We start from the raw sequence: 18,312 nt of genomic DNA, 5'->3' as shown, positions 1-18,312 counted from the left end.
GCATAGAAGTACAGGGGCGTGGCTAGTATCATTTGGGGTATTGTGTTGTGGGGTACTATTCTGGTACCTGACTTTCAGACAACAATCATCTCTGTTGTGGCAGTATTATTTAATATATGTTAATTGTTCACACTATCACTGTCAGGGTGTTACAGGGAAAGTAGGGAAGGCACGCGGACAGGGAACCCCACCATCAGGGGTGACCCCTGGGCAAAGGTTAGAGGAGGATTGTGTTAGGGAAAGAATTCCCATACAAGGATACTAACCAATGACCTCCCCAATCATATTGTACACTGTGTAGGTCTGTTTGTACATCATAATTGTGGCAGATGCTATTGTGCCTGAGGTCTGCACTTTTTGTATGATATCAGCCACTAATAAGGGGCATTTATTTTAAAGATAAATAATAAAAAGTATATTTTAAAAGGGTCCGAAGTTGACTTGAGAGAGAATAATATTGATGAGAGGACCTATAGTATCTCAAAACATAATAAAACGTTAATAAATATTTGGTAGATCAGTTGTGTCCTGGGGGAAGGTTTAAGGACACCTTCTACCCATCCAGAAATGTTCGCAGTGATGGGGCCCACGCATGAAATTATTGGTCTCCCTGGATTTCCAGGGTTGTGAAGCATGTAAAATGTCCCTGTTCTTGGAGCTTCCAGTATCGGGCTGTATGGGATGGTAGGCAGGCCAGTAGTAATCTTTTTAAGTTCTTTATAGTACTACTTTGTGGGGTCTGATTTGTATAGTGGCGTGTCTGTCAGTTGCCTGTTTCTGTACTATAGTCCTATGTGTTCGTTATGACTATAGCGCCTCCTTTATCTGCTGGTCCTCCTCTCCTGGGCACTCATATAGGATAGGTGGCTCTTGTCTGTATCCAGGATGGTATATTGTCATCTGTCTGAAGGATTCTATCGATCTAGACGGGGATTGCGTCCAATTGGGGTTGTCCAGACAGATTTCTTCCTAGCTGTCACATTTCCTTCTATCAGGATAGTTCTGTCTCCTCTGCATCATAAAATAGACCTTCAGGCAAATTTTTCGAAAATAATTTTCCATATCGTTACAGAGTTCACTTTTACCCAGGGCTTTGTAGGGACAGAATTAAATTTTCCAGAGAGCTCCCAAAGTTTATTAAGTTCATACGTAGAGAGACTGATGGCACAGGTAGACCCTTCTGTAGATGTATTGGAGCAGCGGTCCACATGGTCAGGTTTTGGCTTCATTCTGTGTTAGTGTTGAGCCCTGCCTTACGTCTCCGTCTGTGGAGTTTCTTTTCCTTGTTTTGGATCATGAAATGTCCGCATCTTGTTGTAGAACTGTTGGAGTTTTTGTTTTGTGATCTCCGTAAGTTTGTTTTTCTGTGTTTCAGTTTCCAATTGGGCCTTAATATCAACCACTTTTATCTTCTATTTACTTCTAGCTTTTATGTTCTCTTATCTAATACACTGGAAAAGATGAAGGACCTGGGATGACGTCACCATCATGTGATCACTGTGTGAGGGGTGGAGCTTGGCAGTTGAGTCACTGATCACATGACGGGGACGTCACCCCAGGTCCTTCAGCTCTGGCAGTGCAGCAGATACTGGGCAGGTCCTGGTCGGTAGTCAGGGCTCTTGTTCTCTCTGGTATCAGCCATTCCTCCAGCCTGCAGGTAAGATGAGCTGTGAGGAGACAGTGTGGGGGAGAGCTCAGACATGTCACCTCTGGAGATTCTCCTCCATTACACACAAGGAATCCTTCTCCGCTCCTCAGCTTAGTATGATGGGGGAGGAGTAGTGGGGATAGTGGGGGTTGTGCTGGATGAGAGAAACACTGCCCGGAGCTTAGATACACCCGGAGCTCAGAGTTTTCCCATCAGTGCAGCTTTATGAGGGTCTGAGTTATGGGGATGAGTTGTACTTTTTCTCTGCCTCATTATAGGGGACATGGGACTCACTGATTAACCTTTTTTTCAGGAGGGATGAAGAAAACCAGCAATCAGACCCTTCTTCTAAATGAGCCACCAAGGATGGACAGGAAGGAGATCAGCAGAAGAATATTAGACCTCACCTTGGAGATCATCTCCCTGCTGAGCGGAGAGGTAAACTTTTCTAGATTTCTCTCCTCTTTATTGTATTCTGTAACAAGTCAGACATCGGGAAGGAGAATCCATCATAGGAAGTGATAGGAAGAGTCCAGGGTACTGGAGAACGGCCTCCAGACCTTCCAAGTGATAGAGAACCTGAAGATCAGCCCCCAATATGGTGAGTGATGTCTCATGTGACCAGTGACCAATAGTCATGTTGTAGGAGCCATGAGGAGGTAAGTAGGCACGTTGTACCAGGAGGAGAGGGCCAGAGGAGAACACATGGCCCCTGAAAGGTTTATTCCCTAAGTGTCTCTCTCCATCCACAGGAGTACACAATAATGAAGAAGACATCGGGGGACTGTGTGACTCCCATCATCCATCTCCCGGAGTCAGGAGGGCAGAGCAGGACCGCTCACCCCATCACAGAGCCTCCCCCTCACCCCCTGATACATAAGCAGAAGATCCTAGAACTCACCCACAAGATGATGGAGCTGCTGACTGGAGAGGTGACACTGCTGGGAATGCTGGGAAATTCTCCAGTAACAGCACTGGAGGGGTCTGGGTGATGACGGTGTCATTGTGTTGTCAGGTTCCTATAAGGTGTCAGGATGTCACTGTCTATTTCTCCATGGAGGAGTGGGAGTATATAGAAGGACACAAGGATCTATACAAGGAGGCCATGATGGAGGAGCACCAGCCTCTTATATCACAGGGTAAGAGCCATCATGTGCAGTGTGCAGTGACATGTAATGGAGGACCACCAGTCTCTTATATCACAAGGTAAGAGCCGTCATGTGCAGTGTATACACGTGTGTGCATTGATGTCACGGCGCGGTGTGGGTGATAAACTCCACACCGAACACAGGATGGAAGGGGAAAGTTACCAGGCCTGGAAACTAGGGAAAGGGGAATGGTCACCAACTAGTGAGTCCCTAATCCGAGCCCTACCTACTATCAGTATGAATATACCTTGATGGTAAGAATGTTCATACGCAGGAACCTAAGGCCCTATCTCACCCTCCAGGGCCCTGAAAATAGTGTCAGGACAACAGATGACCTGTTCCTTCTCAGCTGAAGGAACAGGAGACCCCATTAGCCCTAATACCAAAAGATAACGGAAAGCAACAAACTATAAAAAGGAAAAAGACACTTAACTCCGTAAGTACGCCAGAGAAAGAACTCAATGGAGAACCAAACACCAGCACTTCCACAACCAGAAAGGAGCTATCAACCGCATAGTATGATGGGTGATACCAGAATAAATAGAGGAGTTGGAATGACCACTTAAGCTACACCTGAGACAAGAGGTGTGGTCATGACCAGCAACAACACTGAAACAAGTGAAACCAAAGAGGCTGTCAGATCACATCACGTGCAGCCAGCCTCTTAGATCTTCTGACCCCTGTCAAAGAAGAGACCGTGACAGTACCCCCTTCTACGGGTGGCCTCCGGACACCCAGGACCGACTTTATCCGGATGAGCTTTGTGGAAGGCTTTCACCAGACGACTAGCATTAACATCGACCGCTGGAACCCACATCCTCTCCTCTGGTCAGTAACCCCTCCAGTGAAAGAGATACTGGAGGAATCTACGGAAAACTCGGGAGTTTGATATCCTCACGATCAGAAATTCTAGATTACCGTCCACCATGATAGGAGCGGGAGGCAAGGAGGACTGTTCAACCGGTTCAACATTCAGTCAGATCCATAAATATTGGGACATGGACACAATTCTAACATTTTTGGCTCTATACACCACCACAATGGATTTGAAATGAAATGAACAAGATGTGCTTTAACTGCAGACTGTCAGCTTTAATTTGAGGGTATTTACATCCAAAACGGTGTAGGAATTACAACAGTTTGCATATGTGCCTCCCACTTGTTAAGGGACCAAAAGTAATGGGACAGAATAATAATCATAAATCAAACTTTCACTTTTAAATACTTGGTTGCAAATCCTTTGCAGTCCATTACAGCCTGAAGTCTGGAACGCATAGACATCATCAGACGCTGGGTTTAATCCCTGGTGATGCTCTGCTAGGCCTCTACTGCAACTGTCTTCAGTTCCTGCTTGTTCTTGGGGCATTTTCCCTTCAGTTTTGTCTTCAGTAAGTGAAATGCATGCTCAATCGGATTCAGGTCAGGTGATTGACTTCGCCATTGCATAACATTCCACTTCTTTCCCTTAAACTCTTTGGTTGCTTTTGCAGTATGCTTTGGGTCATTGTCCATCTGCACTGTGAAACGCCGTCCAATGAGTTCTGAAGCATTTGGCTGAATATGAGCAGATAATATTTCCTAAAACACTTCAGAATTCATCCTGCTGCTTTTGTCAGCAGTCACATCCTTAATAAATACAAGAGAACCAGTTCCATTGGCAGCCATACATGCCCACGCCATGACACTACCACCACCATGCTTCACTGATGAGGTGGTATGCTTAGGATCATGAGCAGTTCCTTTCCTTCTCCATACTCTTCTCTTCCCGTCACTCTGGTACAAGTTGATCTTGGTCTCATCTGTCCATAGGATGTTGTTCCAGAACTGTGAAGGCTTTTTTAGATGTCGTTTGGCAAACTCTAATCTGGCCTTCCTGTTTTTGAGGCTCACCAATGGTTTACATCTTGTGGTGAACCCTCTGTATTCACTCTGGTGAAGTCTTCTCTTGATTGTTGACTTTGACACACATACACCTACCTCCTGGAGAGTGTTCTTGATCTGGCCAACTGTTGTGAAGGATGTTTTCTTCACCAGGGAAAGAATTCTTCGGTCATCCACCACAGTTGTTTTTCGTGGTCTTCCGGGTCTTTTGGTGTTGCTGAGCTCACCGATGCTTTCCTTCTTTTTAAGAATGTTCCAAACAGTTAGTTATTTTTGCCACACCTAATGTTTTTGCAATCTCTCTGATGGTGTAACGGTCGCGTACACACACACACAGGGGGGAGGGAAGTGACCACTGCGCTCCACCCTTACCCCTGGCCCTGCCTACTCGCCTCACGAGTCCTAATGACAGGGGACAACTGGACGGCAATCCCTAGCTTGGACTAAGTGCAGGGATGACAGACAGACAAACAACAGAACGTGAACGGACCGAGTCAATACCAGGAAAGCTACAAAGTACAAATGGAGCAAGCAGAGAATTGTCAGGAGAAGCCGGGGTCATAAATACCAGGAGAGTCGTGTAGTACCAAACGAGTCAGCAGAGGATCGTCAGGAGGAGGCCGGGGTCAGAATACCAGGAGAGCAGCAAAGTACACAAGGAGCAGGCAGAGGATCGTCAGGAATTCAGCAGGAGGTAAGTACGCCAGGAAAGAAAAAAACACAGGTGGAACCTAAATTAACAGGCAACCTGTGGCCAGCAGGCTGCCTGTATTTATAGTGGGGAGTGAGGGTCATGTGACGTGGCCAGCGTCACATGACCGACAGACCAACCAGTCGAGCACCGAGTGATCAGCTCGGCGCTCAAGGCAGACTAAGGGGGACCGAGTGCACCTTCGGAACCCCGTTACAGTACCCCCCTTTTACGAGGGGCCACCGGACCCAAGACTTCAGGCGATGGCCTTTCAGGGTGTTCTAAATGAAATTTTCAAACAAGTCTAGGAGCATGAACCTCCCTGGCAGGTACCCAAGATCTCTCTTCAGGTCCATACCCCTTCCAGTGAATCAGGTACTGCAAGGAATTACGCACCTTCCTGACATCCACTATTTTAGACACCACATTCTCGACAGCATCATTAACAAGAATCGGCAGAGGCGAGGCTTTCGATGGTACTACCGGTTCAAAATATTTTTTAAGTAGAGATTTATGGAACACATTATGAATGTGGAATGACTCGGGCAGCTCCAACCTAAATGATACCGGGTTAATCACCTCCGTGATCTTATACACTCACCTAAAGAATTATTAGGAACACCTGTTCTATTTCTCATTAATGCAATTATCTAGTCAACCAATCACATGGCAGTTGCTTCAATGCATTTAGGGGTGTGGTCCTGGTCAAGACAATCTCCTGAACTCCAAACTGAATGTCAGAATGGGAAAGAAAGGTGATTTAAGCAATTTTGAACGTGGCATGGTTGTTGGTGCCAGACGGGCCGGTCTGAGTATTTCACAATCTGCTCAGTTACTGGGATTTTCACGCACAACCATTTCTAGGGTTTACAAAGAATGGTGTGAAAAGGGAAAAACATCCAGTATGCGGCAGTCCTGTGGGCAAAAATGCCTTGTGGATGCTAGAGGTCAGAGGAGAATGGGCCGACTGATTCAAGCTGATAGAAGAGCAACGTTGACTGAAATAACCACTCGTTACAACCGAGGTATGCAGCAAAGCATTTGTGAAGCCACAACACGCACAACCTTGAGGCGGATGGGCTACAACAGCAGAAGACCCCACCGGGTACCACTCATCTCCACTACAAATAGGAAAAAGAGGCTACAATTTGCACAAGCTCACCAAAATTGGACTGTTGAAGACTGGAAAAATGTTGCCTGGTCTGATGAGTCTCGATTTCTGTTGAGACATTCAAATGGTATAGTCCGAATTTGGCGTAAACAGAATGAGAACATGTATCCATCATGCCTTGTTACCACTGTGCAGGCTGGTGGTGGTGTAATGATGTGGGGAATGTTTTCTGGGCACACTTTAGGCCCCTTAGTGCCAATTGGGCATCATTTAAATGCCATGGGCTACCTGAGCATTGTTTCTGACCATGTCCATCCCTTCATGACCACCATGTACCCATCCTCTGATGGCTACTTCCAGCAGGATAATGCACATGTCACAAAGCTCGAATCATTTCAAATTGGTTTCTTTAACATGACAATGAGTTTACTGTACTAAAATGGCCCCCACAGTCACCAGATCTCAACCCAATAGAGCATCTTTGGGATGTGGTGGAACGGGAGCTTTGTGCCCTGGATGTGCATCCCTCAAATCTCCATCAACTGCAAGATGCTATCCTATAAATATGGGCCAACATTTCTAAAGAATGCTATCAGCACCTTGTTGAATCAATGCCACGTAGAATTAAGGCAGTTCTGAAGGCAAAAGGGGATCCAACACCGTATTAGTATGGTGTTCCTAATAATTCTTTAGGTGAGTGTATGGTCCAATAAAACGAGCAGCAAACTTTTTAGAATCTACCTTAAGAGAGAGATTCTTGGAGGACAACCATACCTTATCCCCAATCTGAAAATTCACCCCCCTTGAACGTCTCCTATCGGCCTTGAGTTTCTGAGAACTTTGAGCCTTTTCTAAGTTTGATTGAACCCGGGCCCAAACTGTGCACAGTTCAGAGGAGAGCCTATCCGCCTCAGGGTTAGAGGAGGAGACGGATGACCCAGAATGAAAACGGGGATGGAAACCATGATTACAAAAGAAAGGTGAAACCCCAGCAGAAGAATTGACACGGTTATTCAAAGCAAATTCAGCCAATGGAAGAAATTTCACCCATAATTGCTGGTCATCAGCAACATACAACCTCAAGAATTGTTCCACAGACTGATTAAGGTGTTCAGTCTGCCCATTACTCTCAGGGTGGTAGGCAGAGGAAAAAGACAATGAAATTTTACATTTTTGACAGAAGGCCCTCCAGAATTTGGACACAAACTGCACACCCCTGTCAGAAACAATATTTTCCGGGATACCATGCAATCTAACAATTTCTTTCACAAAAATAGACGGTTTTGGCATTCGGGAGTTTAGACAGGGGAATGAAATGGACCATTTTGCTAAACCTATTGACCACTACCCAAACTACAGTCTTACCCTCTGCCGGCGGTAGGTCAGTTATAAAGTCCATCGAGATATGGGACCAGGGTCTACTGGGAATGGGTAGGGGTCGTAGGTTACCAGCAGGGTGAGTCCTAGGTGTCTTGGACCTGGCACAAGCCTCACAGGCTGACACGTAGTACTTGACATCTCTAGTTAGAGTGGGCCACCAATAAGATCTAGAAACCAGATCCTTAGTGCCCTCAACACCCGGATGTCCACAAAAGGCAGAATCGTGACACTCACCCAACAGCTGGAGACAAAATTGTACAGGAACAAACAACTTATCTGTTGGGGTGGATACCGGTGCCAGATGTTGTTCAGACCTAATGCGAGCCGAGATATCCTGGGTAAGAGCTGCTATGAAGATTTTTGCTGGTAGGATGGATTCAGGTGGTACCTCAGTAGGTTGAAAAGCATGGAAGCTCCGAGATAATGCGTCCGCCTTCACATTTTCACTTCCCGGCCTGAACGTAATGGAAAAATCAAAACGAGTAAAAAACAGAGCCCATCTGGCTTGACGGGGATTCAACCTCTTAGCAGACTCGAGAAACATAAGGTTTTTATGGTCAGTGACAACAGTTACACAATGCCTTGCCCCCTCCAGAAAATGCCTCCACTCCTCAAATGCCCATTTAATGGCCAGCAGCTCCCTATTCCCTATGTCGTAGTTTCTCTCCGTGGGAGAGAATTTCCTGGAGAAGAAGGCACATGGTCTCAGGTTAGTGAGGCTAGCAGGACCTTGTGAAAGGACTGCTCCTGCGCCGTCCTCGGACGCATACACCTCCACAATAAAAGGTTTCTCCTGATCAGGCTGGATCAGAATGGGAGCGCTACTGAATGCCTTTTTTAATTTTTCAAATGAAGAAATGGCCTCAGTAGACCAATTCTCCAAATCCGCTCCTTTCTTAGTAAGGTCGGTCAACGGTTTAGCAATTACGGAAAAATTCATAATAAATTTACGATAGTAATTGGCGAAACCTAAGAACCGTTGTAAGGCCTTTAAGGATGAAGGTCTTACCCATTCCTTAATTGCTAGTACCTTACCAGGATCCATCTTGAAGGGGTGAGGAGTCAGAACATGCCCTAGAAACAGAATCTCCTGTACACCAAAGACACATTTCTCTTGCTTAGCGGATAACTGATTCTCCCTCAACACCTCTAACACTTGTTTAACATGAGACACATGGGATTCGAAGTCAGGAGAGAATATAAAAATGTCGTCAAGATAGACAATAACAAATTTACCTAAGAACTCCCTAAGAATGTCATTCATGAAGTTTTGGAACACAGCTGGGGCATTGCTGAGTCCAAAAGGCATCACCTGATGTTCAAAGTGTCCTACCGGAGTATTGAACGCCGTCTTCCATTCGTCTCCCTCCTTGATTCGGATAAGATTGTATGCCCCTTTCAGGTCAATTTTGGAAAACCAGGTTGCCCCCAGAACCTGGTTAAATAAATCCGGAGTCAATGGGAGGGAGTATCTATTCTGGACAGTGATTTTATTTAATCTCCGGTAATCGATACATGGCCTAAGACCACCATCTTTCTTCTTAACGAAGAAAAACCCCGCCCCCATAGGAGAGACAGAAGGTCTAATATGCCCTTTACCAAGGCATATTAATATAATCTTCCATGGCCTTGCGTTCGGGCTTAGAAAGATTATAAATTCGCCCCTTAGGAAACTTGGCCCCCTCTACTAGCTCTATAGTACAATCATAAGGTCTATGGGGGGGGGGGGGGGGGAACCTCCGGGGTTGGTGATGAGAATACATCAGAATATTCCCTAACAACAGTGGGTAAAGTATCAGACTTTACTGAGACCCCAGCCTGTACCACGGACAAGCACGAGTCACACTTAGGCCCCCATCTCACCAACTCCCCATTGGACCAATCTATAGTGGGGTTATGTAGTCTGAGCCAAGGCAACCCTAGTACCACCTTAGCCGGTAGGTTCTCCAGGACAAAAAAGGGAACATCTCTCTGAGTGGCACACACCCACGGTTAGAGAAATCTCTGAGGTACATGAGCTCACTGTACCACCAATAAGAGGAGTAGCATCAATAGCCATGACATGGATAGGAGTTGGTAAGGCAAACATAGGAATACCCAATCTTACAGCATACTCAGAGTCAATAAAGCTAGCCGCTGAGCCAGAATCAATAAAGGCCTTACCCGGCCATTTATCTACTCCCAGAGAAATCGTAATGGGTACCAAAAGCTTACATTTAGAAAAAACAGGGTGTACCTGGTCTTTAGGTTGCCTTGCCTTAGGAGTCTTAAAAGAGAGGACCTTCTTAGGACACTGGTTGATCCAATGGTCAGGATCTCCACAGTAAAAGCATTCTCCACGTCTGCGGCGAAGATTCCCTCGGGTCATGCCAACCTGCATGGGCTCCTCGGTGGAGACCTCAGCATTGTCTCTGGGATAGGCCTCTGGCTGGACCACCATCTGGGAAGAGAACTGTTGTTCCTGTCGTCTCTCTCTAACCCGTCGGTCAAGTCGGACAACAAGGGTCATCATCTCCTCTAAGGTCTCTGGAAGTTGATAACTGACCAGAAGATCCTTTAAATTATCAGACAGACCTGACCTGAACTGACTCTTCAGGACTGGTTCGTTCCATCCTGAGGGGACACACCACCTTCTGAATTGGGTGCAATAATCCTCCGCAGGTAGATTGCCCTGAACCAGTGCCTTTAGAGCCGTCTCGGCTACTAGAGCCCTGTCTGGTTCATCATAGAGGGTACCCAGGGCCTGAAAGAACCCCTCCACAGAAGATAAACAACTGGCGCCAGCAGGTAAAGAGAACACCCAGTCCTGTGGATCACCCTGTAGTCGGGAAATGATAATGCCCACGTGTTGACTCTCGGGGCCAGAGGACACGGGGCGCAAACGGAAGTAAAGTTTGCAATTCTCCTTAAAAGAGAAAAACTTCTTCCGGTCTCCAGAAAAGGGTTCTGGGAGCTTAATCTGGGGCTCAAAATGCGGACTGGAGGCCTGAGGAGTGTAAGAAGCTTGCCCTAATTTAAAAGAACTGAGTTTTTCCCCTAACTCCTGCACCATCTGCGTCAGATTAGAGACATGGTCAGTCAGGGTCACCAGAGGATTCATTATACAGTGGTTATTGGGCCTGTTAATCTGTAACGGTCGCGTACACACACACACACAGGGGGGAGGGAAGTGACCACTGCGCTCCACCCTTACCCCTGGCCCTGCCTACTTGCCTCGCGAGTCCTAATGACAGGGGACAACTGGACGGCAATCCCTAGCTTGGACTAAGTGCAGGGATGACAGACAAACAACAGAACGTGAACGGACCGAGTCAATACCAGGAAAGCGGCATGACCAGACTCTCAAAATGACCATTCATCCCCCTCCTTGATCCTGACCAGATTATATGCCCCCCTTAAATCCAACTTGGAGAACACCTTGGCACCAACAATCTGGTTAAACAAGTCAGGAGTCAAAGGAAGGGGGTACGGATCACGGACCGTAATCTGATTGAGCTCACGGAAGCCCAGGCACGGCCTAAGAGTTCTGTCTTTCTTTTTTACAAAGAAAAACCCTGGCCCCACTGGGTACTTGGAAGGTTTAATATGTCCCTTAGCCAAACTCTCGGCAATATACTCTCGCATGGCCGCTCTTTCGGGTTCAGAGAGGTTACATAACCTAGATTTGGGCAACTTCGCTCCGGGAATAAGATTGATCGGACAATCATATTCCCGATGTGGAGGTAAACTCTGGCAACCACTCTCAAAAAATACATCAGAAAAATCAGAAATGAAAGAGGGAACAGCTTTAGTGGTCAAGACAGAAAGAGATGTATTAAGACAGCTGTCCATGCAATAATCACTCCAATTGAGAATCTGTCTCGCTTGCCAGTCAATGGTAGGATTATGTTTGCTCAACCATGGTAAATCCAGAACCAACAGAGCAGGCAGACCCTCCAGCACAAAACACAAAATGGATTCCTGATGGTGTCCTGCACCATCTGTCACAAACATTTCTGAGTAAGTGGTGCGGAGTCTTTTTCAATCACCAAAATGTTTTTTTCGAATGCACTTGTTGTCAACCCATGCATATGGATGAACTGACCAACAACTAGGTTAACCCCTGTCCCACTGTCAATAAAAAAACTCAATTCTTTGCGGGATGAGGTGACGGTTAGATTGGTACTATTTTGGTGGGCAAACGCCTTTTTGATCGCTTGCTGTTGTACTTTTTGTGGTGTAAGGTGACATAAATTTTTTGATTTAGCACAGTTTTTATTTTTTATGGTCTTTATCTGAGGGGTTAGGTCATGTGATTTGTTTATAGAGCCGGTCGATACGGACGCGGCGATACCTATTATGTATACTTTTTTTTTTTTCCCCTATTTTTTACCAATTTTTTTAAACTTTATTTGGGGAAAATGACGTTTTGGTTTATTTTTACATGAGACTTTAAAAAGTTTTTGGGGAAAACTTTATTTTTTCAACTTTTTTTTCACTTTATTTTTTTCCCCACTTTGGGACTTGAACTTTGGGGGGTATATTCCTTTACAATGCATTCCAATACTTCTGTATTGGAATGCATTGGCTGTATGAGTAATACTGTGTGTATTACTCATACAGCTTCCGGGGCCTGTGAGATCCAGGGGGCTGGATCTCACAGGCTCGTCACCGGAAGGCAGCGCGATGCCTTCCTTAGACATCGCGCTGCCTTCCATGCCATCGGGTCCCCCCCCACAGCCGCATGGGGACCCGATGGCACCACCGCACAGCCGCCGCAACCGCAGGTAAAGACGCAAACCGCAGGTCTGAATTGACCCCCCCCCCCACGGCGTTGTGACAGGACCGGTACGTCATGGGTCCCTAAGGGGTTAAAGGGACCAAAAGTAATCGGACAATTGACTCAAAGGCTGTTTCATGGGCAGGTGTGGGCAAATCCTTCATTATTTCATTCTCAATTAAGCACATAAAAGAACTGGAGTTGATTTGAGGTGTGGTGCTGCATTTTGAAGATTTTTCTGAGAAGTAAACATGCAGTCAAAGGAGCTCTCTCAATGCAGGTGAAACAAGCCATCCTTCATCTGTGAAAACAGAAAAACCCATCCGAGAAATTGCTACACTATTAGGAGTGGCAAAATCTACAGTTTGGTACATCCTGAGAAAGAAAGAAAGCACTGGTAGCCTGGACGCCCACGAAAGACAACAGTGGTGGATGATCGCAGAGTAATTACCATGTTGAAGAGAAACCCCTTTACAACAGCCAACCAAGTGAACAACACTCTCCGGGATATAGACGTATCAATATCCAAATCTACCATAAAGAGACTGCATGAAAGTAAATACAGGGGGTTCACTGCACGGTGCAAGCCACTCATAAGCCTCAAGAATAAGAAGGCTAGATTGGACTTTGCTAAAAACATCTTAAAAAACCAGCACACTTCTGGAAGAACATTCTTTGCACAGATGAAACCAAGATCAAACTCTACCAGAATGATGGAAAGAAAAAAGTATGGCGAAGGCATGGTACAGCTCATAATCCAAAGCATACCGCATCATCTGTAAAACACGGCAGAGGCAGTGTGATGGCTTGGGCATGCATGGCTGCCAGTGGCCCCGGGGCCCTAGTGTTTATTGATGATGTGACACCGGACAGAAGCAGCCGGATGAATTCTGTGGTTTTCGGAGACATACTGTGTGCTCTAATGCAGCTAAACTAATTGGTTGGCGTTTCACAATACAGATAGACAATGGCCCAAAACATAAAGCCAAAGTAACACAGGAGTTTATTAAAGCAAAGAAGTGGAATATTCTTTAGTGGCTAAGTCAGTCACCTGATCTGAACCCAATAGAGCATTTCACTTGTTAAAGACTAAACTTCACACATAAAGACCCACAAACAAACAGAAACTGAAAACTTCTGCAGTAAAGGCCTGGGAGAGCATTAAAAAGGAGGAAACACAGCGTCTGGTGATGTTCATGAGTTCAAGACTTCATGCAGTCATTGCCAACAAAGGGTTTTTAACCAAGTATTAGAAATTAACATTTTATTTACAATTATTTAATTTGTCCAATTACTTTTGAGCCCCGGAAATGAAGGCATTGGGTTTAAAAAAATGCTTTAGTTCCTCACATTTTTATGCAATCATTTTGTTCAACCCACTGAATTAAAGCTGAAAGTCTGAACTTCAACTGCATCTGAATTGTTTTGTTCAAAATCCATTGTGGTGATGTACAGAACAAAAATTAGAAAAATTTTGTCTCTGTCCAAATATATATGGACCTAACTGTATATGATAGTTCGCCCTGAGAGTGAGGGACCTTATCTCTCTCAGGCATCTATCCATACGTATATCAAGGGACATAGCCGCTTCCAATGATTTAGGATTTTTGAGAAAGGCCAATGCGTCCTTTAGCCTCTCGGATACTCCCTGACAGAAGGGGCTACGGAGAGCTGGATCATTCCACTCCGTATCCGTAGCCCATCTCCTAAATTCAGAGCAATAGATCTCCGCAGAACGCTCTCCCCGCTGTAAACCACGTAACTTGGTCTCGGCCAGGGAGATCCGATCTGGGTCATCGTATATAAGACCTAGAGCTCTGAAAAATTCATCTACCGACCGGAGGGACTGTAGAATCCCCTTTAAGCAACGAAATGATAATACCAACTCTTTGACTCTTATCCCCAGATGAGACCGGACATAACTTAAAGGGCTTCTGTCACTCCACTAAACTCATTATTTTTTTTTGTCTCCATAAAATCCTTATGCTGCGATTTCTCAATATATAGGGCTATTACTCAGTTTGGTTCAGTAGTTATATAAAAAAAACGGACTTTTATAATATGCAAATTACCTCTCTAGCAGCAGGTAGGGCGGCTACTTGCTGGTAGCAGCCGCCTCCTCCATTCATAATGACGCCCCCTCCTCATGTTGATTGACAGGGCCAGCGGACGCGCTCGTTCTCTGACTGGCCCTGTCTGCGTTTTAAATCTCGCGCCGGTCTTCAGTTGGTGCAGGCGCACTGATTGGGGGACGCTCGCTCGGCCGCTCCATCCTCAGTGCGCCTGCACCGGGTGTACATGGGACGTCATCGGCGCAGGCGCACTGAGGATGGAGCGGCCGAGCGAGCGTCCTCCACTGAGTGTGCCTGCGCCAACTGAAGACCGGCGCGAGATTTAAAACGCAGACAGGGCCAGTCAGAGAACGAACGCGTCTGCTGGCCCTGTCAATCAACATGAGGAGGGGGCGTCATTATGAATGGAGGATGCGGCTGCTAGCAGCAGGTAGCTGCCCTACCTGCTGCTAGAGAGGTAATTTGCATATTATAAAAGTCAGTTTTTTTATATAACATAACTACTGAACCAAACTGAGTAATAGCCCTATATATTGAGAAATCGCAGCATAAGGATTTTATGGAGACAAAAAAAAATGAGTTTAGTGGAAATCTGAACCGATTGAAGTTAGCGTTTTCCCCGAAAATCTGTCTGGAAGTGCAACCTTAGGTTCAGGACAGGCCTGGTAAGTACTACTGGCACCAGCAGCCTATGATCCCTGGATCTGCGTGTGGAGGTCAGCTAACTCCAAAGACAGACCTTGCAAATGTCTAGCCAGTGCAGCGATAGGATCCATAGCCTCACTGACACAAACCAAAAATGACGGTTTGCGGCGGTTGATAATGACACGGCATGGTGTGGGTGATAAAATCCACACCGAACACAGGAGGGAAGGGGAAATGTACTAGGCCTGGAAACTAGGGAAAGGGGAATGGTCACCACATAGTAGTCAGGGCTCGGATTAGGGACTCTCTATCAGTATGAACAGACCTCGATGGTAGGAATGTTCATACGCAGGAACCTAAGGCCCTACCTTACCCTATATGGCCCTGGAAATAGTGTCAGGACAACAGATGACCTGTTCCTTCCCAGCTGAAGGAACAGGGGACTCCCTCAGGCCTAATACCAAAAGATAGGGGAATACAACAAACTAAGGGAAAAAAGTAAAAAGACACTTAACTCTGTAAGTACGCGGATGAAGGAACTTAATGGAGAACCAAACACCAGCACTTCCACAACCAGAAAGGAGCCATCAACCGCATAGCATGATGGGTGAGACCAGAATAAATAGACGGGTTGGAATGACCACTTAAACTACACCTGAGACAAGAGGTGTGGTCATAACCAGCAACAACACAGAAACAAGTGATACCAAAACGGCTGTAAGATCACATCACGTGCAGCCAGTCTCTTACATATTCTGACCCCTGTCACGGGAGAGACCGTGACATGTAATGGAGGAGCACCAGCCTCTTGTATCACAAGGCAAGACCTGTCATGTGCAGTGTATACACGTGTGTGCAGTGACATGTAATGGAGGAGCACCAGCCTCTTATATCACAAGGTGAGAGCCGTCATGTGCAGTGTATACACGTGTGTGCAGTGACATGTAATGGAGGAGCACCAGCCTCTTATATCACAAGGCAAGACCTGTCATGTGCAGTGTATAGACGTGTGTGCAGTGACATGTAATGGAGGAGCACCAGCCTCCTATATCACAAGGTTAGAGCAGTCATGTGCAGTTTATACACGTGTGTGCAGTGACATGTAATGGAGGAGCACCAGCCTCTTATATCACAAGGTAAGACCCGTCATGTGCAGTGTATACACGTGTGTGCAGTGACATGTAATGGAGGACACCTGCCTCTTATATCACAAGGTAAGAGCCGTCATGTGCAGTGTATACACGTGTGTGCAGTGACATGTAATGGAGGAGCACCAGCCTCTTATATCACAGGGTAAGAGCCGTGATGTGCAGTGTATACACGTGTGTGCAGTGACATGTAATGGAGGAGCACCAGCCTTTTATATCACAAGGTAAGAGCCGTCATGTGCAGTGTATACATATGTGTGCAGTGACATGTAATGGAGGAGCACCAGCCTCTTATATCACAGGGTAAGAGCCGTCATGTGCAGTGTATACACGTGTGTGCAGTGACATGTAATGGAGGAGCACCAGCCTCTTATATCACAAGGTAAGACCCGTCATGTGCAGTGTATACACGTGTGTGCAGTGACATGTAATGGAGGAGCACCAGCCTCTTATATCACAGGGTAAGAGCCGTCATGTGCAGTGTATACACGTGTGTGCAGTGACATGTAATGGAGGAGCACCAGCCTCTTATATCACAGGGTAAGAGCCGTCATGTGCAGTGTATACACGTGTGTGCAGTGACATGTAATGGAGGAGCACCAGCCTCTTATATCACACGGTAAGAGCCGTCATGTGCAGTGTATACATGTGTGTGCAGTGACATGTAATGGAGGAGCACCAGCCTCTTATATCACAGGGTAAGAGCCGTCATGTGCAGTGTATACACGTGTGTGCAGTGACATGTAATGGAGGAGCACCAGCCTCTTATATCACAAGGTAAGAGCCGTCATGTGCAGTGTATACACGTGTGTGCAGTGACATGTAATAGAGGAGCACCAGCCTCTTATATCACAGGGTAAGAGCCGTCATGTGCAATGTATACACGTGTGTGCAGTAACATGTAATAGAGGAGCACCAGCCTCTTATATCACAGGGTAAGAGCCGTCATGTGCAGTGACATGTAATGGAGGAGCACCAGCCTCTTATATCACAAGGTAAGAGCCGTCATGTGCAGTGTATACACATGTGTGCAGTGACATGTAATGGAGGAGCACCGGCCTCTTATATCACAAGGTAAGAGCCGTCATGTGCAGTGTATACACGTGTGTGCAGTGACATGTAATGGAGGAACACCAGCCTCTTATATCACAAGGAGAGAGCCGTCATGTGCAGTGTATACACGTGTGTGCAGTGACATGTAATGGAGGACACCTGCCTCTTATATCACAAGGTGATAGAATATACTAAAAGAACTTTGTACATGACTGCCCCCTGCTGCCTGTAGGTGCTGCCAGGCAGGAGGGGGCCTCCCCCCTGTATTTAACTCATTAGTGGCCAGTGCGGCCGGCCCCCCCTCCCTCCCTCCCTTGTATTTTACACATTGGTGGCCAGTGCGGCCGGCCCCCCTCCCTCCCTCCCTTGTATTTAACACATTGGTGGCCAGTGCGGCCGGCCCCCCCTCCCTCCCTCCCTTGTATTTAACACATTGGTGGCCAGTGCCGCCAGCCCCCCCCCCCTCCCTCCCTCCCTTGTATTTAACACATTGGTGGCCAGTGCCGCTAGCCCCCCCCTCCCTCCCTCCCTTGTATTTAACACATTGGTGGCCAGTGCCGCCGGCCCCCCCTCCCTCCCCCCCCTAATTAAAATGACCGACCCCCCCATTATTGGTGGCAGCGGAGAGTTCTGATCGGAGTCCCAGTTTAATCGCTGAGACTCCGATCGGTAACCATGGCAACCAGGACGCTACTGCAGTCCTGGCTGCCATGGTTACTTAGCAATTTTAGAAGTATTATACTTACATGCGATGTCTGTGACCGGCCGGACAGACC

The 18,312-nt window shown here is 46.6% G+C and overlaps 1 protein-coding gene and 1 long non-coding RNA gene across 2 annotated transcripts in view; both read left to right on the top strand.

The window, feature by feature from the left end:
- The window catches only part of LOC120992028 (zinc finger protein 585A-like), a 190,532-nt gene that overhangs the window by 97,896 nt on the left and 74,324 nt on the right, over positions 1-18,312 (top strand). The gene's annotated exons all lie outside the window — the stretch shown is intronic.
- Positions 2,029-2,701, top strand: LOC120992059. Its single transcript, XR_005776902.1, has 3 exons — positions 2,029-2,086; positions 2,401-2,580; positions 2,664-2,701. It is a non-coding gene; the product is annotated as an uncharacterized LOC120992059 (long non-coding RNA).

Source organism: Bufo bufo, chromosome 2, assembly GCF_905171765.1.
Source record: "Bufo bufo chromosome 2, aBufBuf1.1, whole genome shotgun sequence".
NCBI classification, from domain to species: Eukaryota; Metazoa; Chordata; class Amphibia; order Anura; family Bufonidae; genus Bufo; species Bufo bufo.
The sequence above is the reverse complement of the archived record's forward strand: the minus strand, read 5'-3'. Positions and strand labels throughout refer to the sequence as shown.